A 17,175-nucleotide genomic window follows, 5' to 3' on the forward strand; every position below is an offset into this window, starting at 1 on the left:
TGGTTTCTTCTCAAAAGAACTGTTAACGATGCATGTCATCAATACTTAAATCTTTGTCAGAAGTAAACGATAGATTTAAAATCAAGGTTTACATATTTCACTATCACACTAATAACATCTTACAAACAGTGAATTAGGTCTAATAAATGAGATAAATACATATTTTCAGTTTCAAGGTGTCTTTGTTTCACTTTAAGTACTAATAAACAGAAAATTCAGTTCAATAAAGTATATAGTTTGAGCTACCTGGTAATATAAAGCCCGGTATATAACGATGTGCTATGTTCCCTTTAAAGGGCTGGGAACCGGCCAAGGTCTAAATACATAGAGCCAATATTGTCAATAAATCTGTGTCAAAGGGGCCACTGTCAAGAATAACGGTGTTCTAGTAGTTTCTGCCTCCAATACGTTGTGTTGTAGAAAAATACGAATTTGTTAACTTTCTTTTCCAAAGTAGTATTTTATTATATATTTTGTAAATAATTGACAATACCCGCGTGTATCGGTGGTTCACATAGACACACTACGACGGCAAAGAAATCAACGTGCGCATGCGCCAACTTTTACAACAGCTGATATAGCTAAATATGTATTATTCTTTCCCGTACGTCTTCCACGTGTTACATTGTCGGTGTGCTTAATGTGTATATATTTGCTAATTAATAAACATTAACTTAATTATTAATCCTCTGACTATTTATTTACAACAGGTTATGGGCCCAGTAACGTTTGTGTGATAGCGTTGGGCATTAAAAGTTAATAAATGTCAGTAAAAGTGAAATTAAGTGTGTGTATCACGTTGTGTTAAAAAGTGGTTTGTATAACCTAAAAAGGATGGCTGGTACAAATAGCAATATACAAGCACTGTCGAAGGACAATTACGACACATGGAAAATTCAGATTCGGACATTGCTGATTCAGAAGAAATTATGGCCGTATGCCGATGGAAGTCTCCAGAAACCGGCAGAAAGTGTTGAAAATGGAAGCGCTGTAGTCAAGTGGGAAGATGGAGATCAATCAGCTCAGGCAAGCATAATTTTGGCGATGGCGCCATCAGAGTTGAAAAATATTAAAAATTGTAAGACAACTCGTGAGTGGTCTTCAGTGTGGCTGAAAATTGAAACGATCTACGCATCAAAAGGGCCGGCAAGGAAAGCCACGTTATTGAAGTCGCTGTTCGTGCACAAGGTGAAGGAGGGGGAAAGTATACACCAGTACCTGGACAACTTCTTCGACGTAGTTGACAAATTGGCGGAAATGGATATCGAGATTCATGAAGATCTGTTAACTACTAGGATACTGCACGGTTTGCCACCAAGTTTTGAGAATTTTAGATGCGTAATCGAGAGTCGTGATCAATTGCCAAAGCCGGAAGAGCTCAAGATAAAAATCTTAAATGAATGTTTGGCCAGGGTAGGCGATTCACAAGACGCCGAAGACAAAGCATTCATGGCTAGATCCAGAACACGTAATTTTGGTAGACGTGGCGGCGGCGGCGAAAAAGGTAATTCCAAGGGAAAATGCTTCAAATGCGGCAAGGTTAGCCATTTTGCCAAACATTGTCCCGAAAAGGAGGATGGAAGATCAACACAAGGAAGTGCTAGGGTAGCACAGGATTTTTACATCTCGGAACTGAACCGAGAAGAGGTTAACAAGGTTCAAGGTCATAGCCAATCCAAGTGGTGTTTGGATAGTGGATGCACAACTCACATGTGCGGCGACGAGGATATTCTTGAAGCTACGGTGACGTGCGATTCGGTGCTCAAGTTAGCAACAGAAGCATCGACAAATGCAAATATAAAGGGCGTAGCCAAGATAAATGTAAGTGGTGGAGTTATTTCAACCGCGAACTTGCATGGCACGCTGTATGTACCGGAATTAAGAACTAATCTGATGTCGGTATCGAAGATTACTGACAAAGGTAATACAGTAATCTTCAATGACAAATTAGCTGAGGTACGTAATACAGATGGCAAAACCGTGATTATCGCCGATAGAGTGGGAGACCTGTACTTTGTAAGAGAAGAAAATACTGAACATGCGCAGGTGGTTACGCGAGCGCAAGCAAATTCTGAGGACACGTCAAGTCAAAAACCTTTTAGAAAAGGGGCAAAAATTTCACCGAAAATTTGGCACAGGAGACTTGGGCATATACACATGGATGCAGTCAATAAATTATTTGATGAGCAGCTGGCAACCGGGATAAATTTGTCGTTCAAGGGCAAAGCAACAATATGCGACGTTTGCTGTCGCGGTAAGCAGGCTGCCAGACCGTTCACAGAAAGGGTTGACAGAAGTAGAGTGCCACTAGAGATTGTACATACCGACGTTTGCGGGCCAATGAGGGCAAATTCCAACGGCGGATCGAAGTACATGGTGACGTTTGCCGATGACTACAGTACGTGGTGCGAGGTGTATTTCTTGAAGAAGAAATCCGAAGTACTCGGCAAGTTCAAAGAATATAAAAATTTTGTTGAGACATTTACTGGCCGAAAAATTTAATTTTTACAGTCGGACAACGGTCGGGAATACCGAAATGGAGATTTCGACGAGTACCTGAAGCAGGAGGGGATCCAGAGAAGACTGTCAGCGCCATACACACCTGAGCAGAACGGTGTAGCGGAGAGGAAGAACCGAACGCTGCTGGATACAGCCAGATGCATGCTGATCGAGACCGGGATGCCAGAATCATTTTGGGCTGAAGCCATTGCGACGGCGAATTATATCAGGAATCGCTGTCCAAGTACATGTATCGGTGGAAAAACCCCGTACGAGATTTGGAATGGCAAGTTGCCGGACCTCAAACACATGCGTATATTTGGTTCGAGAGCGTACGTGTTAGATAAAACAGTCGGACTTGGAAAAATGGACCCGAGAGCTGCTGCAGGTAGATTCGTAGGATACTACCTGAAATCAAAAGCGTACAGAGTGCGGCTCGATACTGGAAAAACGGTCGTGACCCTAGATGTACGTTTTGACGAGAATATGGGGTCATCGAGAGCCAACGTTGATCCACTGGAAGAGTCGATAAAAAATAAAAATTTTGAGAATCAACAATCGAAAATTCAGGACAAGCCAGAGATAATCTACGAGAAGGTCGAATTGGACCCACTTGAATTCGAAGAAGAAGAAGAAGAAAAAGAAATCGTCAACGAGCAGGAAAACGGGGAAATCTTCATCGTCAAGGGAAAAAGAGTCGGCAGACCGCCTAAGATACGGACCGGCAGCCGAGGCCGTCCACGAAAGTATCGTAGACCCGAAAGTGTCTCTAGCACTGGATCAGGCCGCGGAAAAGATATGAATACTGGTGACGACGACGTATTCATTGACGACGAGCAAGGTCGTGTTTTGAAAAGGCCGTTAGTATCATCCTTTGTGCAAGTTGGAAAGAGACACCGCGAGCAAAAAGACTCCTGCGATTCTGATGAATGCAACAACGAAGATAGACACATCTTCGAGGAGTTAGTGTTCAATGCCGACGTGCAAACAGATAAAGCATTAACTGGAGATGACGCTGAGCTGTGGAAGCGTGCTATCACGGACGAGGTGAAGTCACATCTCGAATATGGGACTTGGAAAGTAGTGCCAAGGCCGGAAAACAAGAACGTCATCGGTACACGAACTGTACTCAAGAATAAATTAAATCCAGACGGTACAATCGAGCGCAGAAAGGCGCGCATCGTCGCACGAGGGTTTACTCAACGACCAGGATTTGATTACGACGATACATTTGCTCCGGTGGCAAGATTCGAGTCGATTAGAACTGCGATGGCATTAGCAGCAGGGTTGAATACCAAAGTTCAGCATTGGGATGTCAAGACGGCATATTTGAACAGTGAGCTCAAGGAAGAGCTGTACATGGAACTGCCTGAGGGGCTAGCTGAGGCCGTGAATGACATCGTACGAACTGAAAGCCGTGATTCGAAGACATACAAACCAGCTATGGAGATACAGAAAGCATTGAAGAAAAAGAACCAAGTATGCAGTTTGAAGAAGGCTATCTACGGGTTAAAGCAATCAGGAAAAATGTGGTACGACCATTTAACCAAAATGTTAAGAAAAATTGGATTGCAACCGACGGTATCAGACCCGTGTTTATTCACTGCGAAGCACGAAAATAATATCATCGTAATTGCTGTCTGGATAGATGATATGTTGGTATTTTCGGACAATGAGGCGCTGCTGGATCACGTAAAACATGAAATAAATAAAGAAATAGGAATCAAAGACCTTGGAGAAGCCAAATATTTCTTAGGCATCGAAATTGATCAAAAAAAGGGAATAAAATGGGACAAAGAGGATACGTTCTGGAAATTTGGAAGGAATTTGGAATGGATTCCTGTAACCCGGTGGAAATACCAGCGAGTCCAAGTACAAAAATCTAGGGAACAGCAGAAGACCAAGGAAAGTCTTCAAATAATCATCCGTACAAAGAGCTGGTAGGCTCATTGATGTACTTGGCGGTATGTACGAGGCCGGATATAGCATACACCGTGAGTGTGCTCGCACAATTCAACGACAAATCATCCGATCATCACTGGGGCTCGGCTAAAAAGGTTTTGAGATACCTCAAAGGGACAGCCAATCATTCCCTGCATTTTGATGGAAATATCGGAAAATTGACAGGCTACGCTGATGCGAATTGGGGTGCATGTACACTGGACATAAGGTCATACACAGGATACACCTTCTTGTTGGGCGGCGCAGCCATAAGCTGGCAAGCCAGAAAGCAAAAAACAGTGGCACAATCAACTGCCGAAGCCGAATACATGGCTCTGGGCGAGGCTGCTAAGGAATCAATTTTCCTGAATCGTCTACTGGTTGAATTGGGAGCAACGGAGTCAATCGACGGCACAATTCTTTGCGACAATCAGAGTGCCAAAATGATGTCAGAAAATGCTATTTTTCACCCCCGGACGAAACATATAGACATTCGTCATCACTTCATCCGAGAGAAAGTGCAAGAAGGACAGATCAAGGTGGAACATATACCGACGGACGAAATGGTAGCCGATATTTTCACGAAATCGCTACCATCAATCAAACACTGGCAACATTGTGGGAACTTGGGTCTGAAGTAACCGATCCACGCAGATATTGAGGAGGGGTGTTGTAAATAATTGACAATACCCGCGTGTATCGGTGGTTCACATAGACACACTACGACGGCAAAGAAATCAACGTGCGCATGCGCCAACTTTTACAACAGCTGATATAGCTAAATATGTATTATTCTTTTCCGTACGTCTTCCACGTGTTACATTGTCGGTGTGCTTAATGTGTATATATTTGCTAATTAATAAACATTAACTTAATTATTAATCCTCTGACTATTTATTTACAACAATATAGTACAAGACGTAATTTAGAATACTTATTGCCTTACTGATACCTATTCCAAAATATAAACATATATGCACTGAGTTTAATATTGTAAGCCAATTGCATAGATGGAGTAACATATTTAATCAATACGTAAAATAACTCAGTTCTTACCTCAGAAAAGACGATGATTGGAAAAAAAATTTCCAAGATTTTAGTGAACAATAGTCTACTATTGCTAAAGTTTTGTTGGAAAAGAAGTAAGTTCTTATATATAATATATAACAAGTTAAACTTGTTTCCAAATTTTTAAACGTAAAGGTCACCACACTAGGTGTCGCGTAACAAGGCTCCGCCGAGGATTAATAAAAATTGCAAGTTTCTAGCTGATTTATTATTGACAGATAGGACGATATTCAATCAGATACAAACAGAAACTTATACCACCAACAGACAAAACAAATTGTGCCAACCCTTCTGAGTGGTAAGTTTCAATGTCGTCCAGTCTAATTCCATGGTTCGACATGCACCAGTATAACTCATTAATATCTATTTACGCCAACTTTAATATCGACAGACGAAGCCTTTCTCAAAATATCTTTTTATAGGATACATTCACATATTTAATCGTTTGGAAAAGTTTCATAATACTGTTGAAATAATTAAAGTTTCCGTGAGCTAAATAGGGTTATTATCCTAAGTAGTTAACTAAGGCATGTGCTTAAATAACATCTGGTCATACTTTAACAGCGAATTTTTTAACTCTGAATAAAAATATCACATGGTAAAACCTTCGATAGTATTTTATTAGTTTCCAAATTCAGCTGTTATCTCGGTGTCATGTTAAATATCATTGGGTGAAGTGAATAAAGCTGAGCAAATGCTCTTTCCTCCAAAAATGAGTACTTACTCCAGTTTCATGTGAATAAAAAGAACTTGCTCAGTGGAGGCACGGAGCACTTTCTCATGTTGACGACTAGACAATTGACTTGGAGTATCTACTCACCTTTTTAGGTGAATAAAACTAGGCACTTGCTCCAAAATGTGAGCAGGTACTCCAGAAATTACCGATCTACTTATTAGTAGATACAACTTGCTCAAGTAAAGACGTTCAATCTTGTGATGGCAGAGTTTTTACCTTTTCGTACTGTAAAACTTTACAGAGTGCGTCGGGAATCTCTAGAGCAAGACTACCGAGCTCTTTATCGTTTTAATAAAATGAATTTTGAGTGGATTATTGATCATTTTCTTGGGGAAAACTTTGAAAGGCGTGGTGGTGCGTTGCCCAATTTGGACAGAATGCGTACTTTTCTTCGATATGTTGGTGACCCTGGGTTTCAGCGTGGTGTTGCCGAAGATTTTGGTATCGACAGAACTACAGTCACAAAAACCATTTCAGATGTAATGGCAGCTATATTACTGAAGAACAACGTATGGATAAAATTTCCTTGTACAAGAGAAGAAATGGAACAACAAAAAGCCAATTGACAAGAAAATACAGATTTCCTTCAGTCATTGGAGCTGTTCACTGCACTCAAATACCTATACGCAAGCCTTCTGACCATGGCGATGAATATATAAATAGAAAGAGGTTTCCAAGTATAAATGTGCAGACAACTTGTAATTTTGCTGAAGAGTTCAAAAGCGTAGATGCTTCTTGGCCAGGTTCAGTGCATGATGCACGAATTTGGAGAAATTCAGATATTTACAGAATTATGGAATTCAATCAAGCTAATGCACTCCTAATTGGAGATTCGGGTTACGGGATAGCTCCCTAGCTTATAACGCCCTATGAAAACCCAATAACTGCTAGAGAAAGGGCATACAATCTGTGTTTGGCCCAAGAAAGAGTAATAATTGAACGCAGTTTTGGTCAGTTGAAACAACGTTTCCCAATTATGCAAAACAAAATTATGATTAAAACTGAAAATGTTCCATCTATGGTTGTTTGTTACTTTATTCTTCATATTATTATTCTTTATTGAACATATTCTTAGAGAACAGTACAATCGTCCGATTTTATTTTGTTACAGCAGGTTAGAAAGTTCTGTTTAAAAATTCATTTATTGTGTAAAATGGATGGTCTTGAAGCCAGAGTTTTAGTTTGTGTCCAAACTGCAGTCGGTCTCTCCTCTTCAGTTCTAGTGGGAGGGCGTTCCAAAGCTTTGCTCCGACATACGTTGGCTTCTTCTCCGTGGACGCTAGGCGGTGAGCTGGAAGATGGTAGTTTGCAGCATGCCGAGTGTTGTAGTCATGTTGCTGTGCTCCAGTCATCACTTCATCGGGTGATTTCAGGTGTACGTAGGTCACAGCTTCTAGGATGTATAGGTTAACCACAGTGAGAATCTTCAGTTCTTGAAAGGCTTGCCTGCATGATTCTCTTGTGCGTAGGCTTGCAAGGATCCGAATTGCTCTCTTTTGGTATATTAGGACCCGTTGCAGGTTGCCTAGTGTGGTACCTCCCCAGACTGCTATACCGTATCGAAGATGTGATTCGTAGAGGGCATAGTATGCAGTTTTAGCTGTTCCTAGGTCGCTGATATGTTTCATCCTGCGGATCACGTACAGTCCTGCGCTAAGCCTTTTACAGAGGTTGTCAATGTGGTGTGTCCACGTCAGAGAGTCATCTATTGTCACTCCGAGATACTTTGAAGTGCTGATTTCCTCCAGTTCAGGCAGTCCTCCTACAGTATCTTTGTGTCTTCCAAAGAATAGCTGTTTTGTTTTTGTCTTGTTTACAACAAGGTCATTGCCATAGCAATATTGCACTGCCATATTAACAGCCGTGTAAGCAGCTATCTCTAGCTTGTCTTGATTCGTTTTCCCGAGCAGAAGCACAGTATCATCAGCATACATCAGTGTACTGCTGAAATCCTCCATGTACTGAGGAAAATCGTTTGTGTAGAGGATAAAGAGGACTGGTCCAAGAACAGAGTATCAGAAGTATCAAAGTTGGGACATTGAAATTTTCTACTGGTGTTATTTTCTGTAAATTAGTGTGTCCATTCAGTTGAATGGTTTCGTGGGCTATATTGGTAAAGAACGTGTTAAGGTGATCGAAAATCAGTTTTGGTTCCTGTACATGTTTTCCGTGGATATCCAGTGCTAATGGTAGGGATTTCTCATCTTTTGATTTCCTTTCAGAATTTACAATTTGCCAAAGAGTTTTTGATTTGTTACCTGACTTTGACACTGTTTCTGCATGGTCTTGTTTCCTAAGGAGTTTCAGCCTCAAGTCATAGTCTTCTTTGAGCCTTGTTGTAACACAGTAGGACCTAACCTTTGCTTGTGGCCGTGTTGTATACGCGGTTGTACACACTGCCTACAAAAGACCCTTGAGCGACTCTCCCAGACATTGGCTTTACGGCTGTAAGACTGGCTCTATTGAAAGTCGTACGCACGTAAACACGGTCACATTACGACCCCAGAGTTTAAATATTTTTGGTATTGTTTTTGTTTTTTGTGTGTTTTTTTTTAGGAATTGGAAGTAGGTAGGTATTTTTATCCTAGGATCAGGATGAGAATTTATTTTACATTATTATACATTTATTACAGAGTAGTGAACTCCAATCCATCACAGTAAGTTGTTGAATAAGAAGTTCCAATCATAGTTTGTAGTTCTTCTGTTGAAATTCCGTTTTGCTCAGATGGTGCTGTTGATTGTGGCTGATCGACTTCCTAAGAATTCTTCTCGTTTCAATTGTATATCAACCAATTCTTCAGCTTTTTTGAAGTACTCAAGCTGCTTAAGTAACACCAAACGTTCCCAGTTTATTTATCATGCCAACAAGATCAAATAACTGTTATAAAAGGCAAAATTATTTTTTTTAGCAGTTTTAACAACTGAACTTACCTTTTAAACGCACAATAGCCGGGTTGTCGGTGTCACCTTCAATAAAGGGGAGATAGGCAGTTTTCTCGCTCCCATGCTATTTAAATGGGGAAACATACACATAGTTAGGTACACTTATCTCCTTAACCACTAATCCTACAAACCTGAAACTTTAGCACTGGTATAAGTGAGGTATATGGAGTATCTTATACCTATTTATAATAGGTTATACTCATAAAAATGGTTTTTTTCTAGTAATTAATATTTTGAACTTAAAAAAAAAAGAATTTAGTTAAATTTTTTTGTAAATAATTTGCTTAGATACAAGCAAACAATTAAGTATACCATAGAAACAATGTATTAGTTGATATGCATAAACAATTTCAGGCTTCTATTTACTATGGTTCTTGAGAAAAGTGTACCTAAGTATAAAAAAACAAGGTTTCGGAAAATCGCATTTAAAGATAAAAGTATGGTTTTATTGCTCACATTTCTAAAATGCACCAGCAGAATAGTCCTTTTCCCCATCTTCTTGCTCCTCCTTATCCTTCCTCCGTAGCCTTCTTTTGATTCTTGTCTTTTTATTCTGGTCCCTTGTCTCCATGTCGGCTTTAAGAATTCTGCACCGATCAATCGTTTGAAGACCTGTGACAGTGTAACGACCCGGTTTCATTCCTAGTCTTTGAAGCACATTCACTTTTGCCACTGAACCTTCATTGTAGCACAGCACTGCATCTGTTGCACCTAGTTGGAGGGTTGGTAGGCTGATAAATTCAGTCTTTGGCAATCTTTTCCATATTTAGCTGTTGACACTTTCGTTGGGGTTTTGTGTCTTTCCGTGTAGGCAGCGCTTGAGGAGTTCAGGTTTTGACAGATCTTCATAAATTGGTTTTATAAGAAACATTACAGCTTCAGGCAAGGAGTGTTTATGAGTAAATGGGGTGTTAGTGAACTTGGCTTTTTGAAACTTACACCATGTGTCTTCATCGGAAGGACAATGGTCGTGTTGTGGGTTCGTGTCAGTAGATAGCCTATGGTAGAAGGTTGCCCACACTGTGTCTTGCATTTTTTGAACATCAGTTGTATTTCGGATTGCAAGCCCATAGAAGGTATGCAAGTTGTCGATTTCAACATCGGTTAGCCGCCCAAAACTTTGCCATCACTGAGTTGTTTTCCTTTCATTGTAGACTTTAACTTTCGAAGTCTTGTGCCAAGGCGCTTTTGAATATGGCCTACACACTTCAGTTTGACAATATCCACATCTTCCCCATAAGGCTTAGCTTCTAAAACAGACTGAAAGCCTTTAGAGTCCCCATCCCCTAAATATTTAGTATACCGCACTCGAAGCTTCTCTTCTGACCGACTGCAAACGATGTTGGCCCCGACCACCTCCATGCCTCCACTCGACCCGGAGTAATTTTCCTTGCAAACTTTCTTGTGCTCTTCCAGCTCTTTTTCATCATTTTTGTATAAATCTCTGGCACAGTTTATACAAAATTTAGACATACATTCAAAGTCTAATACCTTACCGGTATCAAACAACGTAACCGTAATAATTCCATTCAAGGATTTGTAGCCGCGTTTTGCCAAGTGCCATCAAAAGCCGCAGCTATGTCAGAACTTCCATTATTCTCTTCTAAAGCCTCTGTAGCAGCATTTCTGAGAGAAGTATCACATACTTCTGTAACATTAGGCAATATGGTCTTGTATAGTGGCTGCATCCTGGAGTTTGGCGGAGCTAGATTCATGACCGCAGAAAACATTTTACCAGCCTCAAGCCCTTTGCCGATTGATCTTAGGGCACAAGCATACCTAATATTTAGTTCATGCTTATTGTGGATTGTCTTTGTATTCATGAATGCACTACTAAACTTACAAATATTACAGTCCAACACTAATTTATGGGCTATGCCATTAGTGTAACCAGAATCAATCTGAATGCTAAGACAGTTTGATGCACTACAACTAATACACTTAGTAAAACTGTTTATAGCCTGAGATAACAGTTGAAGATTAATGATTACATTTATGTCATCATCTTCATACTCATAATCCTTGGGTAGTTTTGAGCCAGACAGTTTTCTAGAACTAGAGGAAGTTACCTTAGGCTGAGTTTCTGGAGTCTGGCCTAGGCTAGGTTTTGTAAACTGATTACCCTGGTACCTCTTACGGTTACATTTTTTTATCCTAGGCATGATATATAGTATATCAAGGTAAATCACTTATAATAATAGAATTATGCTGTAAAAACTTAGTTCTAAACAACTTAGTTTGTCACTTGTTTGTAAACACACCATTGAACAATATGTAACAATCACAAACTGTCATTTGTCAACATCACCTGTCACAAAAAAAGTTACTGACAAATATTACAGAAAACAGAATTGAACTGATAGACAGTGTGACCAACAAACAAAACTAAAAGACAACATTAGTATATGGCTTTAAATTGCTATATAAAGTACCGTAGTTGAAACCAGCGCGCAGAACTTGACACTAGACGCTACACCAAAGGGTGACACACCTATGTATTTTATTTTCCCTGATCTATTTCAAATGAAAACCATATAAAAGTATATATTTTCTTAAACAGAATTAAATGGACAATCTAATAAAAAAATTTTGTTTTAATCTATTTTTTGGTCGAAAAACTGCTCCCCTTGTAACTCCTCTTCCCATGGTTTCAAGATAACCTTCTTGTTGCCAGTCTTGTTAGTATCTGCCTTCACTGACTTCACTCTACTCTTCATATTATTGAATTTTATCAAAATTTTGCTTGAGTCGAGATGCAATCCCAATTCATTCTTGATTCGATTTTGAATATCTTCAACGGCTCTGTTTCTTTTGTTTTCGATACTTGGTATATTACTCTTTTCCAAAATAACTGGATATTCCTTTATAATCTAAATAAAAGAAGCCTGGTTTTCAAGTTGTGGGTTATTCCCTTTATCACAAACCATCACTTGTTTTGTTGTAACTCGTAAAACAACTAAAACAACAATGCGAATGTGGACGCTGAATATTAGTGTTATCTGCTCGATATCTAGACAAGGTGCAACACGTCTGTCTAGCACAAGATAGAGAAAGAGAAGTGTGAGCACTTACTCCATTTGCCTGAGCAAGTCCTCTGGCCCAATATTAACTTTTTATTCACATCGAATCAGAGCACTTACTCGTGTTAGAAGGAGTTACTCCTCACTACCTGAGCATCTGCTACGGAGCATGTACTCCAACTTTATTCACTTCACCAATTAACATCAATGTAAAAGTTTTCGCTAACGCCTAGCTAATACCCGTAAAGTGGCAAACAACATGATCGACTCAGTGTTGCTTGTTTACAGAAATAGCAGAAGCACTTCTAGAAATAAAAAAATGTAAATTCCTAGAAACCTGTATCTACTTTTCAATGAATTTTAACTACTTATGGGTATTGGCGCATAATCGTATGTAGGCTTAGTGTTTTTATACAATATAATTCTATCATATATCCAAATATAAAAATATACTGTATTTTGTATTTGATTATCTTGTATTCAGTTAATAAATCGACAGTAACATTAAAGCAATATAACTATTCTAATAAAAAAATAGCTTACGGTCTCTTTCACACGATTAACTGTATCGGAGAACAATGTTTTACACAGCACACCATAACCGTTCCGTTTGTGGGTCTTGACAATCCACGTTTTGAACTCTCATGAATATATGCATTAGAAAAACATTGAAGTTTCGATGTTAACTGATAAAAATATTCTCTCTTTGCATTTACATAATTTCAGTGTTTGCTATTTCTTTGGTAGTTATTGATAACAATAATTATATCAGAGACTATAATTACATAATATTGTTTCATTACTGCGAGACCACGTTAATGTTTGGATAACGTGGTTTAACAAATAAACAATGTATTTAATTAGGTCAGTCAGATTCAAACGCACGTGTCGTTTTAGTGTTCATTATTTGATTTTTCAGCAGTAAATAGGTATAAAGGACGAATAACATTCGATATACTAAACAAATTAACTAAACTTAAAATAGCATAAAATGACAGTTAGCTTAACTTTGTTTCAAACATTACAAGAATATATGTTGTTATTTTATAACCTATATGAGTTTACACAGAAAAATATACTTTTTGCCTTAAATTGAAGTTTTCTAGTGCTTGAGAAAAATATTTTATGAGTATGAATTGTGTTTTAATATAATAATCTCTAAAAATACACCAACAGTGAGGAAACTGTTGAGAGAAATAACTCATATAAGAGGGAATTTGATACTTTATGTTCAAGTATCAGATCTCTCCTGAGTATGACAAAATTTCCCATTGTTATGTCTCATAAGAGCTAAAAAATAAATACCACATAATAGATGGATCATTCAAAACCAATTTATTTACTCCTATATGTAGCTCTATTTTATAAATATTTATGATAATATAATAGTTTTAGTTAACTCGAAGAAACATTATTATTTATTTTCTTTGTATTCATTTTCACTATAATTTTTTTATTATTTCATGTTATATAGTATAACTTAATATCTACTTACTTTCCTAGGTTAAGGCCTGAGATATTTATTGGAGGATAACTAAATTATAGTAAAACAGAAACAATATTAGAAGAAGAATCTTAAAGCTATGGTTGGCTGAGAGGATTAACTCAAAAGATTTGCCCAAAAGAACAAAGTAAGCCTTCCAATAAGAAACTGTGTACATTAGTTTTATATCAAGTGCTATACAAACTTAGGACGTAATTAAAACGCTACTACTGTATAATAAAATTTCATTATTGATTTCTAACTTACTTTATACTCAAATAATTATAATGAGATTATTAATATATTAACTATAGAGTAGCTAATTAGTCTCTACAATTATATAAAAAGCAAAGCTCTCACTCGCTGACCCATCACTAGTCCTTCAACTTCCTGATAGTACAGAAATTAGAACGTTGGCACGCGTATGCCTCAGGGGTTGACATGTCCGCTATAAAAGAACTATACTTTAGTTTTTTTCCAACTTCCTGATATTTCGGACAGTTAAATTTCGGCACAAGCATGTCTTATGACTTACATGCTTACATACTTTTCAGTCATACGTGTGCATATATGTTCTTCATTGGGAAACAATGCAAATGCTATTAAGGCAACGAACATATCAGACTGCACGTAGATTACAATGGCTGTATAAAGAGAAGTAGATTATAACCTACCTATGGAAGCATTCGTTTTGTATCCAAAGTTGATTTTTGAGACAAATCTAAAATGTATAGGACAACAAGGCATTCGATAATTCGGTATCCAAATGGAATTTAAATTACTGGCAATAGTCACTTTTTGTCCTAAATATAATTTTAAAATCAATTTTCATGATCTGCAAAGTTACTAGCACCGAAAAAATCTTCTTCCCCAAAGAGATTATTTTTATGTAAGTATGGGCGTTTTGACGGAAGAAGATTTTCTTGACCAACATATGTACATTTTATTGAAAATGTTAAACTTATACTCGTTTGCTCAGAAAAAAGGTAAACTTTTGATTCAGATGATGTTAAACTTACGAATGCACTCATTTTTATATTATGGCTACTACGCATGTTATAAATAATGCACATGTTTTACAAATCATTAAATGTGTTGCAGAGAATTAAAAAAGTTAACTAAATATTTCTTTTTAATGGGCATCCTGAAATAGTTATTGAAACTTATAAATAAACTCATAATATGCGTTGTTATCCATTAAATTTATTAGAAAAGAGTTGTTATTTAATATTATATTTAAATTCTAAAACTGAAAAGAATTTCGATCTTCTGAATGTATTGCATTATGGCTGTTAATTCGTTTTTCTGGTCCAGTAACACGATTAATCAAGTTGTATAATTGGATATTGTGGCAAAATGTGATTACACTGTAAATTGTGGGGGCAATCTAATTAAGAACAAAAGTGATTGCTACCTGATAGGCATCACGAAGTGTTATTACATGGTAGATTCTTTTCATCACTTTACCAGTGTATTTCTAATATTATTTAATGATAGAAGTATTCTGTGCAAAGATAAATAGATTATAATGACTGGTAGGGATAGAAAACACCAAATAAAAAGATGTATGTAATCACATTGTCATGTAAAAGGCGTCTGAGCCATTGTTGTGGTAATAAAAACGAGAAGATTTACTTTCCAGAGGAACTATCTGTTAAAAAAATGCATGAAATGTTCAATGATAAATGTACTGAAACCAACAATGTTGATAAAATTGTATCATACGTGCTGTACAGAATTATTTGTAATAGAAAATTCAATGTCATCTGGATACCCACGCTCCGACACTTCTTCAATGTGTGATATTTTTGTTAAAAAAATTTCAATGTCAAATGTACTGAGTAGATTTAATACACAATAAAGCTAAAATAAATTATGTGTTTTACGTTAACCTAGGTTAATGGATAAAGAATATTTTCCCCTATAAATTAGGTACTTGTGTTGAAAAATCCGACATTTGTAAGCAACAATTGCCACTTAAAGTATATTATTTACTATATTTGTTGTGATTTAATAGTTTACCATACTCAATATAAAACCTGATTTAAATTTGAACAAATAAAAATCATTCAAACTTTAAATTGTTGTCCTGTAAAATTAAAAAAAAATGGACAAAGTGCACTTTTCCCCTGAGCTCTTCAAATATAATCTCCTTATGGTAATATAAAGGGAAAGACTCCGGTGCTGGCACTATATACTCCACCGCCTATTTCACAATCAGGGATAATCTCTCCCTTGTAGAATGTTGCATAAGATAATTTTTTTTTGAGCAGACACAAAGAGTGGTTATCTTGCATCAAAATGTTTTTAAATATCCATGACATACATAACAAATATTCTACTTTGTTTACCTAATAGTTATTAAAAATAAACAATACATCCATTGAACAATTATTGGTCTCGCAGCTAACATTCATAATGTAACGCGAATTTATTTTATTATAACATAAGCAACTGATGCAAATCCAGTGCCATTAATTACTTTACTTTATACAGATGTTTTCATTTGTAAGTTAAATTAACCAAAACTTCCACACCGTAGCAATTACTATTCATGTTTTAAATAGATTTTTCCAAAAACTATTTCGAAAGACTTTTTTTAAATATGAGGTGTCTTAACGTGCCACTCGTCCATCCCTTTTTTACAAATAAATTTAAATTTTGATTTTAATATATTTTAAAATCAAGTTAGAAGTAGGCCATACCAAGTTTTGCGTAAGAGCTGAGACTGCATGAAACATTTAAAATCTGTAGTAGCCTATTTGATAATAATCATAATTAGTCTTTTAACGGACAGATAAAAAGACAGAAACAATTTTATATCCCTCATGGTACACAGAAGAGATATTTTGTAAGCTTACTGAGTGATAGACTTGAACGACGTTCAATCAAATTCAGTACTTGGACATGCACTACAATAGAGTTCACTTTTTATTTTTGTATGGGTATAAATTTCCATGGTAAATTTAGTCTGTACATGAAATATTTATTTAACATCTTTCATAATTATAATCCAAACTTTGGTTTATTAAGTTTTGATCCATAAAAGGGGTCAAATAATAAGAGTTCCGGGGAACTAGAGAGGTTACTACAATACGCGCTGAAACGAATCCTTTCACCTATTTCTTACATTTACTTTGTATCCTATTATTTTTCTGTTTCCTCATTAGTAAACATGTCACATGTAAAAATCTTACATGATTGACTCAGTTTGATTCCATATTTATTTATTCTGCTTTTTCGCGCTCTCAGCCAAATCCAATGGAGTGACATGCACCATCATCGACCTCAGTGTTTTCTATATAGAAATGAAGCTTTGATACGTTGAGAATTTTGAAGCTTTGATACGTTGAGAATTTCAACTGAGATGTTACTCGATTGGAATTTACATTTAAAAGTTTAACGTGCCCTCCAATCCACCACTTATGACATGTTGGATCATATTGTACAAAATGGCGAAGTTTTAAAATTTAGGGTTATGGTTT

Source organism: Homalodisca vitripennis, chromosome 1 (genome assembly GCF_021130785.1).
Source record: "Homalodisca vitripennis isolate AUS2020 chromosome 1, UT_GWSS_2.1, whole genome shotgun sequence".
NCBI classification, from domain to species: Eukaryota; Metazoa; Arthropoda; class Insecta; order Hemiptera; family Cicadellidae; genus Homalodisca; species Homalodisca vitripennis.